We start from the raw sequence: 13,089 nt of genomic DNA on the forward strand, positions 1-13,089 counted from the left end.
GCTCTCATGCCCAAAATTAAGGTTAGGATTAAGCCTGGCTTCAAAAGCTTAGTTACGCTGAAGAGTCTCAATAACAGTCCATTTCTCTTCCAAATTGTATGGTTGAATGAACAGAGACTTCTCAGCCTGTGTTCCTTATCTAAAGTGAGGAGTTTTTTGAGACCCTTTAAAATCTCTTCAGTCCAATATTAGGATAGAAAAATAAATGTCCATTTCTCTCTCTCTTTTAGCTCAGAGTTTAAAGGGTTTATTCATGTGAGTGGTTCTCACATACAAGGATACTCTGGTACAGGTGGATAGGATATCTACAGTGAGTAAAGTTTCTCACAAGATTACAGCTCAATAGCTTTGAAACCAAAAACCAAGTAGCATAAAAATATAAATTCACAGAGAAAAATACACAGGGTTAGTCCACAGGGTTGGACTATAAATTATCTGAAATTTCTTAGGAGCATATGAGAATTCATGGGATGATTTTTGGTTACTTAGGTAGGAAGATGCACTGCATAAGAACTTGTAGGATCTGATGTGTAGGTGGATTGGAAGCTCTAAAATACCCTGTTAACTTTTAATACCTGGTATGGACTGTGATCCAAAATAATGTGACCAGACAAAAAGATTTGTACCCTACCATGTGGTCCAAGAAGCAGATAAAGATCACCAGCAGCCCATCTCTCCATTGCCAGGAGCAGGCTACATCTGACAGAGGCTAAATTTGCTTCTGTGTGCTATAGTGTCCATTTATCCAGATGAGGGACCTGTCCAAATTACACTGCATCTCCAACCCAGAACACAATCCTAAGTAACCTTTCTGTGAAAACGAGGATGTGAGAAATGAGAGGAACAAGTATAACTGGGTCTTGCTCTGGTGTGACTCTTACATAGCCAGGGAGAAGAAAATACAGATGCAATTTTAATTCTATCTTCTTGAAGTAGAAGCCAGCAAGAAAGATCACTTCTCATTCTTTCATCTGATAGAGAAAGGAAGAGGGACAGCCTGCAAAAGTCATTTAAATTACTTCCACCCTGTAGGGCAAGCAACAATTTCTGTTCTGGGCATGCACAGGTCTGCACTGCCCTAGAGGCTCCATATATCAAGCCTGAGTTTTAAAGATATGGACTGTGTTCACCGTTGCAGGCCCTTTAGCTGATGAAGTCATTACTAGTACATTGCTGAGCTTGTACAAGTGTGCATGCTGCTTGCTTTTTAGAAGAGACGGTGGCTTTTTGGAGCTTACTGTGCTTTGTCATGCCAACTCCATGTTATAACAATTGCTTAAATATGTAATTGTTTAAACTGGTATTTGTTGTGTTAGACTTTCAAAGCCCATGCTTCAGGCCTCTTCTAAAGTTACTGCTGGCAATTTCTTCCCCAAAATGTAGAAAGCAATTAATTCCCAGAAGGAGCTAGTCACTTGTCAGCTTTCATTTGTGCAGCTGACTTAAACAAGTTTGTTCCTGTGATTTTTTTATGACACTGTTATTTAAAAATGATAGAATTGAAAATTCTTGTCTTTGGAAAAGATTTGTTCATCAGCCAAAACCTTTTATACCAGCATTAAGCCTAGAGGAAAGCTACAATTAACAATTAACTTATAAAAAAAAAAAAGACGATGATGACAACTGTAAAATGGAATTTATAATGGAACCACTGACATGGCTTTTTAACTACAGCGGATCAAATGATGCTTCTGAGAAACAATTTCCAGGAAAATCACTTAATTTTAATCTTACCAAGCTGATGAATGGCAGCCCATTACAGACAGTAGGTGTAGTCATGACTAATGCCAGTAGATGCAATACATCAGGGTGCAGTGTACTAGTAATGGCAGGGAAGGGGAACTTAAAATATTGCAGCTGCATCTGAGAAACTCCTCTTTATATACAGAAATTGTTTATAATCAGAATGAACCATAACGAGCCATGTCTCTGAGGGTTTTTTCTCTATTGAACTACCTCAGTCTTGGTGTTTTTCCTCTAAATGCAATGAAAAACTGCCCAATATATTCTAGCACTGCTAAGACTGAGGATTTTTTTGTTTACTTTGCTGTCAGATTGATACCTTCCTCTTTGCAAGGTTGGACTAGGCAGTGGAAGAACTTTTTCCTCATAAATTATCAGAAGGATAACTGTCCAAATGAAAAGGAAGAACTAGTTTGGCAGGGGATTTGTTTTGAATGAAGTTTCATAGATGATTTTTGCTCTAACAAGACAGCAGGATTACATAGTCCCACCAGGGAAACAGGTTGAGTCCAAAGAAATTCACACAGGATTCACTCTTAAAATAAATCTGTTGAACTGAACAGAAAGTGAAGTAGTGCATTACCTGTTAGCAGCACTTCAGAGGAGTGAAAGGATACAAAGCACTTACTGTCATGCACAGTTATAAGTGCTTTAAAATAAAACTTAATAATTAGCACCACAATTCAGAATAATTAGGGCTACAGCACACAGTCTAAGCACACCTGTGGAGTTTTAAGTCCTGCTGGCTTCATGCAGAAGATTTTGGTAACAACCGAAATGAAGGGTAAAAGTTGAAAAATCACCTTTAGACAAGGGCAGGCTGGTCCTTAATCACTTGCTGCTTGTTTCTGCAATATGATTACCCCTTGAGATACCGAGTATCCTCAGATCCCAACATACCGGGGTTTGAGAGAACATAATACTTTGCAGAATTGTGCCCTTTTATTCTTTCTCTGTTGGGAGCTGAGTGTTTGACTGATTATCTCAGAAAATTTTGGCTGAGCATTATCAGGGAAACATCCCACAGCCTGACATGGTTCCTGCAATGGTCTAGGGAAGATTCCTATTTCCTAGGGCAGGATCAGGCCCTGAATCTTAAATAAAGCTGTGCAGATTTTGATTTTATGTTTAGCTGTGTCTGTAGAATGAGAGCAAATAGTGGCATGTCCTTAGCAGCACATCAATAACAAGGTCACTGTCCATTTTCCCATGTGTTTCACAAGTGTGGAAGTAACATAAATACATTTTTGTAAGCTGTGGACTCAAATGTGAACTTTCATTTATGATCTAGTGGAGTGTGAATGATTGTAAGGAATTGCACAGACATCGTTAAACTCAAGAAAATTTCCACACGGCTAGTTCATAGATCTTTAAAATCCTTTCAATCCCCCACCAGACCCTTAAGAAAGGAAAGATTTTTGGCTTGGGCCCAGCAATGTGAGACTGACAGAATAACCTTGGCTTGATTTCACAGGCACCCCTACACTAATTGTGCATAATTTCATCTGCTCCCCAGTTCGAAAGGGTGAGAGAGCTGGTATGGATCATGGAGGAGGACTGATTCCTCTCCCAGGGTTTGCACTTTTCAGCACTAATATGCTCATCTCCTTTCTGCATTACAGAAAGAAAGGAAATAGGGAGGGAGAGTAGAAGTGATCTCTACAATTCATCCCTTTTTTTTTCCTTACACCTACCATCTTTTACTTTTAGACTTCCTAGTTTCACAGTGCTTTACACTTACAGGGTGTCTTTCACAAAGATGTGTATCTGTCAAAAGGCTTATGCACATTGCTACAAAAAAGCAAGTTCATCTCCTTCCTTAAGAGATGGACTAGGCTACTGGAGCCCAGTATAGCTTAGTGGAGCTAGGGTAGAAACAGAGAAATTCATCAAAATCTTACTATTTTAAATAGGATTGATTTTTAACCCTATTTTTGGATCTTTGAATCAACAAAAATTTGTGCCTATTCAGTGTAAATTGATTCTTTGCCAAATTAAGCTTCGTTGACATAAGACAGTCTCAGATCGATTCCAGAGTGTCCACACAGGAGCTTGGACTGGTTTGAACGGAGTTGATTTAAAAACACACCTTTAATTAAACCAGTGCAACTTGGTGTAGCTGAAGCCTTGGGAAATCAATTTCACATTATGCTCCATGCCAGGCAGTTCTGAGCTTCCATTATTTCAAAAACAAAGGTTCCTCTGAAAAGCCATGATCTGCAAATGGTTTCCTTCTCAGATCTGCCTCACTTACTAACAGGACTCTGTCAAAAACAGAGTTTAAAAAAGGTTCCTCCATGTGGCTTTAATTTTAAGGCCTTCTTCACATTCTCTCTCTCTCTTCTTCCCTCTCCTCCATTCCTGTCCCACACTTCTTTTCCCAAAGTTTTGTGGCAGTTTAGCTGTTTAGTCAGGGAATGATTTCATACTGGTGTCATTAAATCAGTACTATTCCTAATATGGTGAAGTTATATGCTGTCAGGATAAATTGTACTGATTATGCCCCTTTTATGCTGTATGGCATGCACTCTGAGAGGTTGCACCAATGTAACTGTATTAATCTCTAAATCACTGCAGTTAAATAAATGAATATCTATGTGGATACAGGCTCAGAGGGCCTATCAAGGTCAGGAACATGAAATATATTATCTAATGTATGTTAACCAATTCATTTTTTAGCACTTCTTAGCACCAATTGTAGATTGGCCGCAGTATTTTAAAACAGGTTATCTGGTCATGGTCAGTGTTCAGTTACACCTTGGGGGATTGTGGTCAAAGGTGATCGTAAAAAAGAAATGAAGAATTTGAAGAGAATTTGGAGGTGAGCATTGAGAATAAATGGGGGTATGAAAGAAATCCTGGCTTCACAGAAACGTATTCATTGAAACAGAACTTCAAAAGATACACAGATGGATATGCTGACAGTCAATAAAAGCAAATAGCTTTTCACACAGTGTACTGTTGGCCAGTGAAATATCTGGGGTAAAGAGGAAATGGCTTTAAGAAACAAAACAAGAAAGAAGCTCTTTAAAAACAGCAGAATCATAGATCCTCAGTCTTCAGGACAGAAGGTGCTGCAGGCAAGGAGGAAATTTTTTACGGAGAAAGATTACCAGACTTGCTGACTTTAGGTTTTGTTTTCTCCAGACCACTGTTAGATAAATGTCTGACATAGGGTAGAAGTCTGATACAGTTCCCACTTTCTGCTTTCATGCAAATACGTAACAGAAAAGAATTCTGTCACTAGAACACGCTCCTCCTCTCGTGGCTTTTCTTTCTATTTGCTTCTGGTTGGAAGATGAATATGCTGCCACATGACACTTCTTTCTAAGTGCTGTGCTTCTGGGGCCCTGCTCTGAAATCTTGAAAATAGGGGAAAAAAAGTATTTTGTTGATGTTAGTTTGACACAGGCACTGACAAGACCCAGCTGGTGCTGCTTTTTCTACATGTGTTCATTGTGGCAGCAACTGGCCTGTTTCACCTCCAACCTGTACATTTTTATCGTGCCTTTTTCCTCATTTTATTTTATATTCTGCAGCACCAGCTGAGACAGTCAATACTACAATCAGTGCAAGTTATTCTCTATCACGCAAGACACAAATTACTAAGAAAGCAAAAAGACCCTGGAACATTGGGTGGGAACAGGGCCTTTAGTAAACAGTGTAAATACACTAAGGACAACATCTGTGTCCTCCAGAACTGAGAGCAGGCAACTGTTTGTTTTTCTTTCTTTTCTCTTTTTATTTTTGTAATAATGAGAAAACTCATCAGAGATTGGAAACATGACAGAAATGGAAACATAAGTAAAATAGTGGGAATTTGTCCTGTGAAAATGGTGCTGAAAGTTGTAGGAAATATTCATCTGTAGAAATCATTGCTATTATTTTTGTAGAATCTTATCTGTTAAAATGAGGCCCAGAACAGTCACCTGAATGCCCAGTTAAATCTTTAAGGTCTGCTCTTAAATGTTTGAACGTGGCAGTGGTCTCATTATAGGCAGCAGAAGTGGTCCCTCCCATACAAAATAAAGGAGAGCCACAGCTTGTGGTGATATAAAACTTCTTATGTGATATAGGTATTCCCCCTTTCTCAAAATACTGTGTGCAGAACACCCCAGTTTCCTTAGATTACCACAGGATCTGCAGCAGCCTTCTGTGAATCCCAGGTGGTCTTGTCCCTGTAGGGTTTGTCACAGGCTCATGAACTCTGGAAGCCTTGGCACTGGGGAGATCTGACCTAGGGAGGTCCAAAGCAATAGTAAAACTGGGCAGCTGCTATGTCCACAAAACATGTTTTGGTTCAGAAGTACTAAGGTACTCCACATCAATACCAAATGGTAGAAAATAAAGTCACCCTAAGCCAGAAACTACCTTTACTAATAGGTAACTTGTGTTATTAGTGATAGAGCTTCCCAGTGCATGCAGTAGCAGTAGCCCTTTAATTTTTTAATGAGTGTCACAGCAGAATGGGTGACTTCCACTCCTTGAACGCCAAGAACTGATTCTCAACAATCTTTAGCTGGACAGCAGTTGATAAGAATTTGTCTAGTTTTTCTTCAGTTCAGAGGAAAGCCTTTCAGTTTGCTGAATGTATGTTGGCTTCTCAGCCAGCTGTGTGCAAATCTGAATCTCTCCTTAATAGCTGTGAATTTTTGTTCTTAACAGAGTTTGGATGCATGCAAGTAACCAGTGAAAAGTATGTCAGAGTTCTTAATATCATTGGCACAACACTGCCTTCCTGTCCTGTACGGTAGTGTGGCTGACTGCCCGGTGATCAAGGTGTCCAGGGAGTTTCTAAATCTCACTGTGTCCTTCTCCCACTCTTCCTAAATGCCTTCTCCTGCGATTTAAATAAAAGTGTGTCTATATGCAAAAACAGTTTTCTAATTTGTTTTCTGTTTAAGCAAGTTTAATTAGAATTTATTCTTACAACAGATTATAGATTTAGTGAGGTCGTGGCTTCATTGGGTTTTATCTGTTTGGATAAAATTGCAGAGGTGCCTATGCCAGCATACATCCATATCCCTAGGATTACCCTCAGTGGGGGTAGGCATCTGTTTGTTGATGCTGTGACATGGCTACTTTTGGTCCTGATCAGTCTGTGATTTACTTGGGTTTGAACCTTCTGTTCTCCTGGGCTCTGTAGCCTGAACAGTCTCAGCTGTGTGTGATCTCAGGCAGCAGGTATGCCCAGCAGGAACAGCTAATACCACCCAAAGCTTTTCTTCATGTGGTTTTACCAGACTGAATCTTGTGTGCAAAGTAAAGTTTAGGCTGTCCCGACAGTTAAAGAGGAATGCCTGGTGCCTTTTCTGTGCATCTTCCAAGACTATCACATCCCTTTAGGCAATGCCACTTAAAACAGAGATTGGCAGTATTGATCTGTTCGGAAAAGTGTTGATCCACTCAAAAGGCATGAGACAGATTCATAAATGGCATTTAGACTGAAAAATCTGAATGTAGTTTGTTGTTATGTAGCAGTTTTGGCAGCTCTTTTAATTGGTCTCTGCCTCTACTGAGTCTGGCAGTCCAGGTGGATGTTACGGTGATCATATTATGCATGAGGACAAAATCTGTAGTAGTGATTCTGCAGGAATTGTTATTTATTAACAATAAAAAATGAGCTGTTATCTGTCAGTTATCAATGTCCTGAAGCTGTCCTGAGAGTCTCTTCCATGTTTAGCAGATATTTCTTCCATTTTCGCATTGCTGGCCTCAGCATCAAAAAGCCATTTGGAGTAGTACATTATAAGCACCTCTGCTGTTATTTCTGATCCTTAATGAGTGAGTGTATGTAAGCATTTGAAATGGAAGCATTTTAACTATTGCATGCAGTTGTGTGGGTGTGGCTTTAATCCTTCATTATCTCATGGAAATAAAGATTAAGTTTTATTTAGCAAGTTTCTTTCTCCCATCTTGTGTCCAGCAGCAACAGCAGTCTTTCAAAACTTGTTGTAGTTTTGCTCCCCTTTTTCCTGACCTATGACTCCATCAGTAGGATCCTTTCTTCTCTGAAGACATTGCAAAATCTTCCTTAATTTCTTCTGGGAAGATTTGGGGACATGTTCAATGCCAAATAGGAGCAACAGAAGAAATAGCTTCCAGGTTTCACTGATTTTTGTCAACTTGGCACCAAGCAGAACTTTTGAAATCTAGTATCCACATCTGATAACTCCAAGTAATTAATACAGGAAAGTTGGGGGTTTTTTGATGAAAAGAGTTAACCTTTTCCATCTTACTGCTTCCTCAAGTGTTTTGGATATACACAGATGCATATGATTATTCTTTTAATAAACAACAGGGCACATGGCTAGTTTAGCATGTGAAATCGGTCACATCATTACTCTCCAGCCTGACTAGTTTACTTCCACTTAGGGAAGCCACGGGTGGAGCAATAGTCAATCTGTACTAAGCAGAGTTCTCAGAATATATTGTACTCTGATTATCCGTTAGACAATTCATTTTTGCTAAGCAGTCTTCCTACTATGCTTTGGCTAGTATCAAATCCATACTCTGTACCTTTTGATATTGGGGTTTAGGTTCAAATTTAGCCCATCTATGCATCATTATGGGCTATTGAACACCACTCTAGAAAATTGAATGAGGACACTGACCTTAATTTCATGCATAACGTGAGTTTCCAGAAGAAATGGCTTTAAGTCTCACAACTCTAAGGTGGTAGGTTAAACTTTCAAAATGCTAGTGACAAGTATGATTTGAAAGAAAGACAAGTTTTTGAAACATTGCAGACTATATGCTGTATATTTGCACCACATGGACTTCTTAATTATTCAGATAAGACATTTAATATTTGATCAGAATCCGTAATCTCTTCTTCAGTTAACATATTATTTACTTTTGAAAACTGCTGATGTACCATACTTTTCCCGTTGCACCTGCAAAAATGAATTGGTCCAATTTATGTGCACAGAATAAAATATTGTGCTTTAATACTCAAGATATTATTCATTACTTCCTACTCATATAAGCCTTCTTACCTCCTTCATATTTTATTAGTGCCCTTTAAAAAGACATAAAAAATCAGTCACGTAGTTATTCCATTTTAAATTATGCAAATGATGTTAAATGTAATTATAATATATTCTTTATTAATTATAAATACACTTTGTGTTTTCTATGGATTGCATTTATTCACTACAAATAATTAGGCATTTTAGTCCATTCCTAGTTTCATGACCAGAACATTATTCTTGGCTGTTTATAAAGTGAAGGGAACACTTTTCAAATCAAATTAGCATAATTTAGCTATTAGTAGTTTTAATCTAGCAGCAGTTTATCCACAGCATACCTAAACTATGCATACATTTTCTATAATGCATTTGTTTTAAATAAGTTAAAACAGCCATTCCTAATTTTTCAGGAAATGAATATTTGTATTCTTATATAGCCTGTGGCTTAGTGTATCTTTTAAAGCACTTTTCTAACTGGAACACCAGCTTGTTCTTACGCATTTCCTCAAACACTTTAGTAATCATCCTGTTAACAGAACAAATGATCGATCTTTTCCAGCAGGAATGATTTTTCATTGCAACATGCTGATTTGATGAGCCCAGGAAGTTCTGTGGGAAAAGTTAAGTCCTCTGAAATTGCCGTGGACTATAGCTGGGCAGAGGAGCAGGTGGGCAAGCCTCCTTTCTCTTCTGCTTTCTTGCCTTCTTCTCTGTCAGGTTCCGCCACATCTCAACATGATAACTGCTCGCTGAGTTACCTGCCACGGCGGTATCTCAGCAATGCCCCTGCACAGAAGGTTGTTGGGCTATTGCTGTTCCCCAGCTGCTTGGCTCTCTCACCATCATTTTATTTAGCAGTTAGAGGTGGCCCTGGCTCCTCAGCCATGGGAGGCAAAGAGGACATAGCCTGCCAAACAGCTGTGAGAAGATGCAGGCAACTTGGTCAGTGAGGAAAAAGGAAGGTGGGCAAATGCTCATTTTACACCGGTGACAAAGAGGAGGAGGGCAACTGTGGGGTGAAATTGTCCCCTAGGCAAGAAGCTGGTGGGAAAACTGGAGTAGCCATGGAAGCAGAGCAGCCCAGGAGGTGGGCAGAGAGAACGGCAGACTGGCCTGGGGGATTTCATAAATACTGGCAGTCAGAAATGACATGATGGCAGCATCAACCGCATAAAGGTTGTTGGAGTTCCTGGGTTTGAGGTTCAATTCAAGACTGATGACAATTCACAATATTGACACTTCCTCACAGGGCAGAAACAGCAGAGGGAGTGGTTCTTGCCTGTGCAGTAATAGCAGCTCTTAATATGTAACAGAAAACAAGCTGTTGTATGTACAAGAGAGCTCTCTGAGTCTTGAGAGAGAGATTATTTCCATGCTTACACCACATGCCAAAGGGAGGTGCAAGGAGTAAGGACCTTCCTTGGTGCACAGGGTGAAACTGTTCAGAGGCAGATGTCGCTGTGGCTGTTCCACTGTCCTCCGCTATCCAAGCTAGCATGCAGTACAGGAGGCAGCAAACTGTCCTCTTTTTAGAGGAATTACAGATTTTTGTCTTTACCTTCCCTCAACAGCTCCAGAAAGTTTCCCTTCCGAATACCTCCTAATAATTGTGCTGGGAAGATAGGAGCTTCCATGCAGTGCAGTGTAGGTTCCTGAATTAAGCACTATGTGTGATTAATCCATGTGAAGGCAACAGGAATACTTTGCCCTTGATGCTTAAATACTTGACTGTATCACAGAGCTTAGAGTTTCAGCATGAGAAACTATTGTCATTCAGTTTACAGGAAACACCTACGCATGAGTGATCTTTGTGCTTTTCCTTACCAAGAATGATGACACATCAGCAACAAAATTCCAGTATGACATAGCAAATGTTGAAAAGTGAGGGCCAGATCCTGTATCTCTTACTCAGGTAAGAGTATTAAAAGCAACCACCTCCAACCCCACATGAACATGAGGAAAGAAACAAAGTGACTTAAATAAATGGGGAACAACTTATAGTGCAAAACTCTTTTTTGATTTTTATGGCCTTCCAAGATCCTCTAAAATGAAGTATGACTGTCAAGTTGAGACACATGCTTTTTAATCTTGAGAGAGAACATATACAAGAGTTTTTCTGTCTATTGTGATACCACTATTGCTCTTCCAAGCACTGTCAGTCATTATTCGCTATCAGAATGGTTTAGTGCATTGTTTGCATGGAGAGTATTTCAAAACATTGTTCTCTGCGTTTGTTCTGATATCAGCTAAACTTTTGTTCATTTAGCTTTGATTTTTATCTGCAGCTGTTTCTATTTTTCTTTGGTGTCATTGGTCAAGTTGGACAAATAATAACCTCAGTAAAACTAAGCATTTTCTGTTTGTGGTTTTGCTCATTCAGCCACTCACACTTCAACTCTAGCTTTTCTGCTCTGCATAGCCGTGCCAGTACACAGCTTCTGCAAAGTTGGCATAAGAAACTGCATATGGCTTCTACGAGTAAGGAAATCCTTAGAGACACTCAGAGTCACCCTATCAGCTCCCATACCAAGTCTCTACCTTGCTTCCAAGATGGTGCAATATCACTCATTCCTGGCTGCTGTAATATCCCCTTAGGATATTCGGAGCCATGCCAGAGATCAGTGTTACTTCTGTAATGCTAACAACAATTATTCATTATTTCTTATAACATAGGAAATCAGGAGCACCCAACAAAGCTATTAAGCAGCAGGTTTAAAGTGAACAAAAGGAAATATTTTTTCACACAGTACATAATTACATTGTGGAGCTCATTGCCTCAAGATGCTGTGAAGCCAGAATTATAAATGGGTTCAAAAATGGGCTAGAAAAATTCATTCATTATTAAACACAATGGCTGTGTGCAGTCCCTGGCTGAGGAAGAGATTGCTCAGGAAAGCCATTGATTGCCAGAAGCTAAGAGGGTATGCTGGGGGAAGATTCACTCTCTATTTGCTCTATTCTTCATACTTTCTCGTAAACATCTGCTACTAGTCACTGTCGCAGAAAAAATAATGGGCTGTGCGGACCTCTGGTTTGACCCAGTGTGCCTGTTAACAGACATAAAACAGAGGAAAATACATCAATGCTTCTGTATGTACAAAGCAAAAAATGTGATGTGAAATGGTGATTTTTTTTTTACATACCGGTAGTCAATTTTGTAGGCCTAACATCACTTTAATTTATAAAGAACTCAAAGACCTCTTTAAGTTAGCTAGCGTCCTCTTTTAGTTCTTTTACTTTAGCCACCCTTCTCCTGATTCACTGTCTTGCTATTGGACTGTGAAATGCAGGACGATGATTCTGTAAAGGAAAAGAGAAAAAAAGAAATACGATTGGTTTACATTCATAAACCAGAAATGGTTTACATTTAAAATGCATGGAACTGCTATGCAAAGGCCTAATCCTGGAGTCAAATTCTGTGCAGTGCTTTATTCTGCAAAGAATCTTGTTTACATTAATTAGGCCCTTTCAAGAGAGTGATTCAACTTCCAGTGTACAGAGGTAGTGGCTTTAAAGTCTAGTGTAGGCACTTCTTGCCTTTTGGAGAGCAAAAGCGAGCAGTTATATGAACTTTGAAATTAAATAGTGTGAGTTTCCAAACCACTGAAAAGCATTTGTTTTGGTTTTGCACTGGGACAGACTTTTCAATTCTAAGCAAGTTTGATGTCTTGCTGCTTTGCTAGTCATTTTATACACATTTCAATTTTACAACTGAGTTTTTCATTGTCTCTTCTTTTACAACATCACCAGCTTGAATTTTACCTCTTGATGGCTACATTGTGAATCAAGTCTATAGAACTGGCAGTAGGTAGAACATACAAAAATATTTAAATTCAGTAAAAAGTCAGGTAAATTGTACATACTTTTTGTATGTTTAATTGTAGATCTCGTTAGAGATTGACATATTTTCCCTCCATTTGTCAGTTCTTTGCACAGCATTTGTGTTTGTTTTACAGTTATTTACTAAGCACATGTATCTCTGGCATACAAAACTGAAAATGGCCATGCTGTCTGCAGCATTCAGGGCTTCTATAAATTTTAACTGTTTTGTGGATTACTTTTTTGTTTCTTGTCAACTGAGACTACGAATTTGCTACTCTTTTTGTGCCATCTTTTTCCAAAACACTATCATTCTGCTGTAAATTGATTTGTTACATTGCTGAGGTAGAAGTGGCCTCACTGGGAAGACAACATCTTTCCTGTTGACAAAACTAGGAGTATGTTTTCTTTTAGCCCAGGTAAACTTCAGTGGAATTGCCTTAAATATCTTCAAAAAGGATCAGGTTAGTTCTTTTTAGCCTTGTTCCAAGGGCCAAAGAACTAACAAAACTAGGTAACTTTTGGTCTTTCTAGCTACACACGGACAGAGCTCTGC

General features: G+C 39.1%; 1 protein-coding gene across 6 annotated transcripts in view; it reads left to right on the forward strand.

The window, feature by feature from the left end:
* PTPRM (protein tyrosine phosphatase receptor type M) overlaps positions 1-13,089 on the forward strand; it is a 504,474-nt gene that overhangs the window by 412,317 nt on the left and 79,068 nt on the right. The gene's annotated exons all lie outside the window — the stretch shown is intronic.

Source organism: Apteryx mantelli, chromosome 2 (assembly GCF_036417845.1).
Source record: "Apteryx mantelli isolate bAptMan1 chromosome 2, bAptMan1.hap1, whole genome shotgun sequence".
Lineage (NCBI taxonomy): Eukaryota > Metazoa > Chordata > Aves > Apterygiformes > Apterygidae > Apteryx > Apteryx mantelli.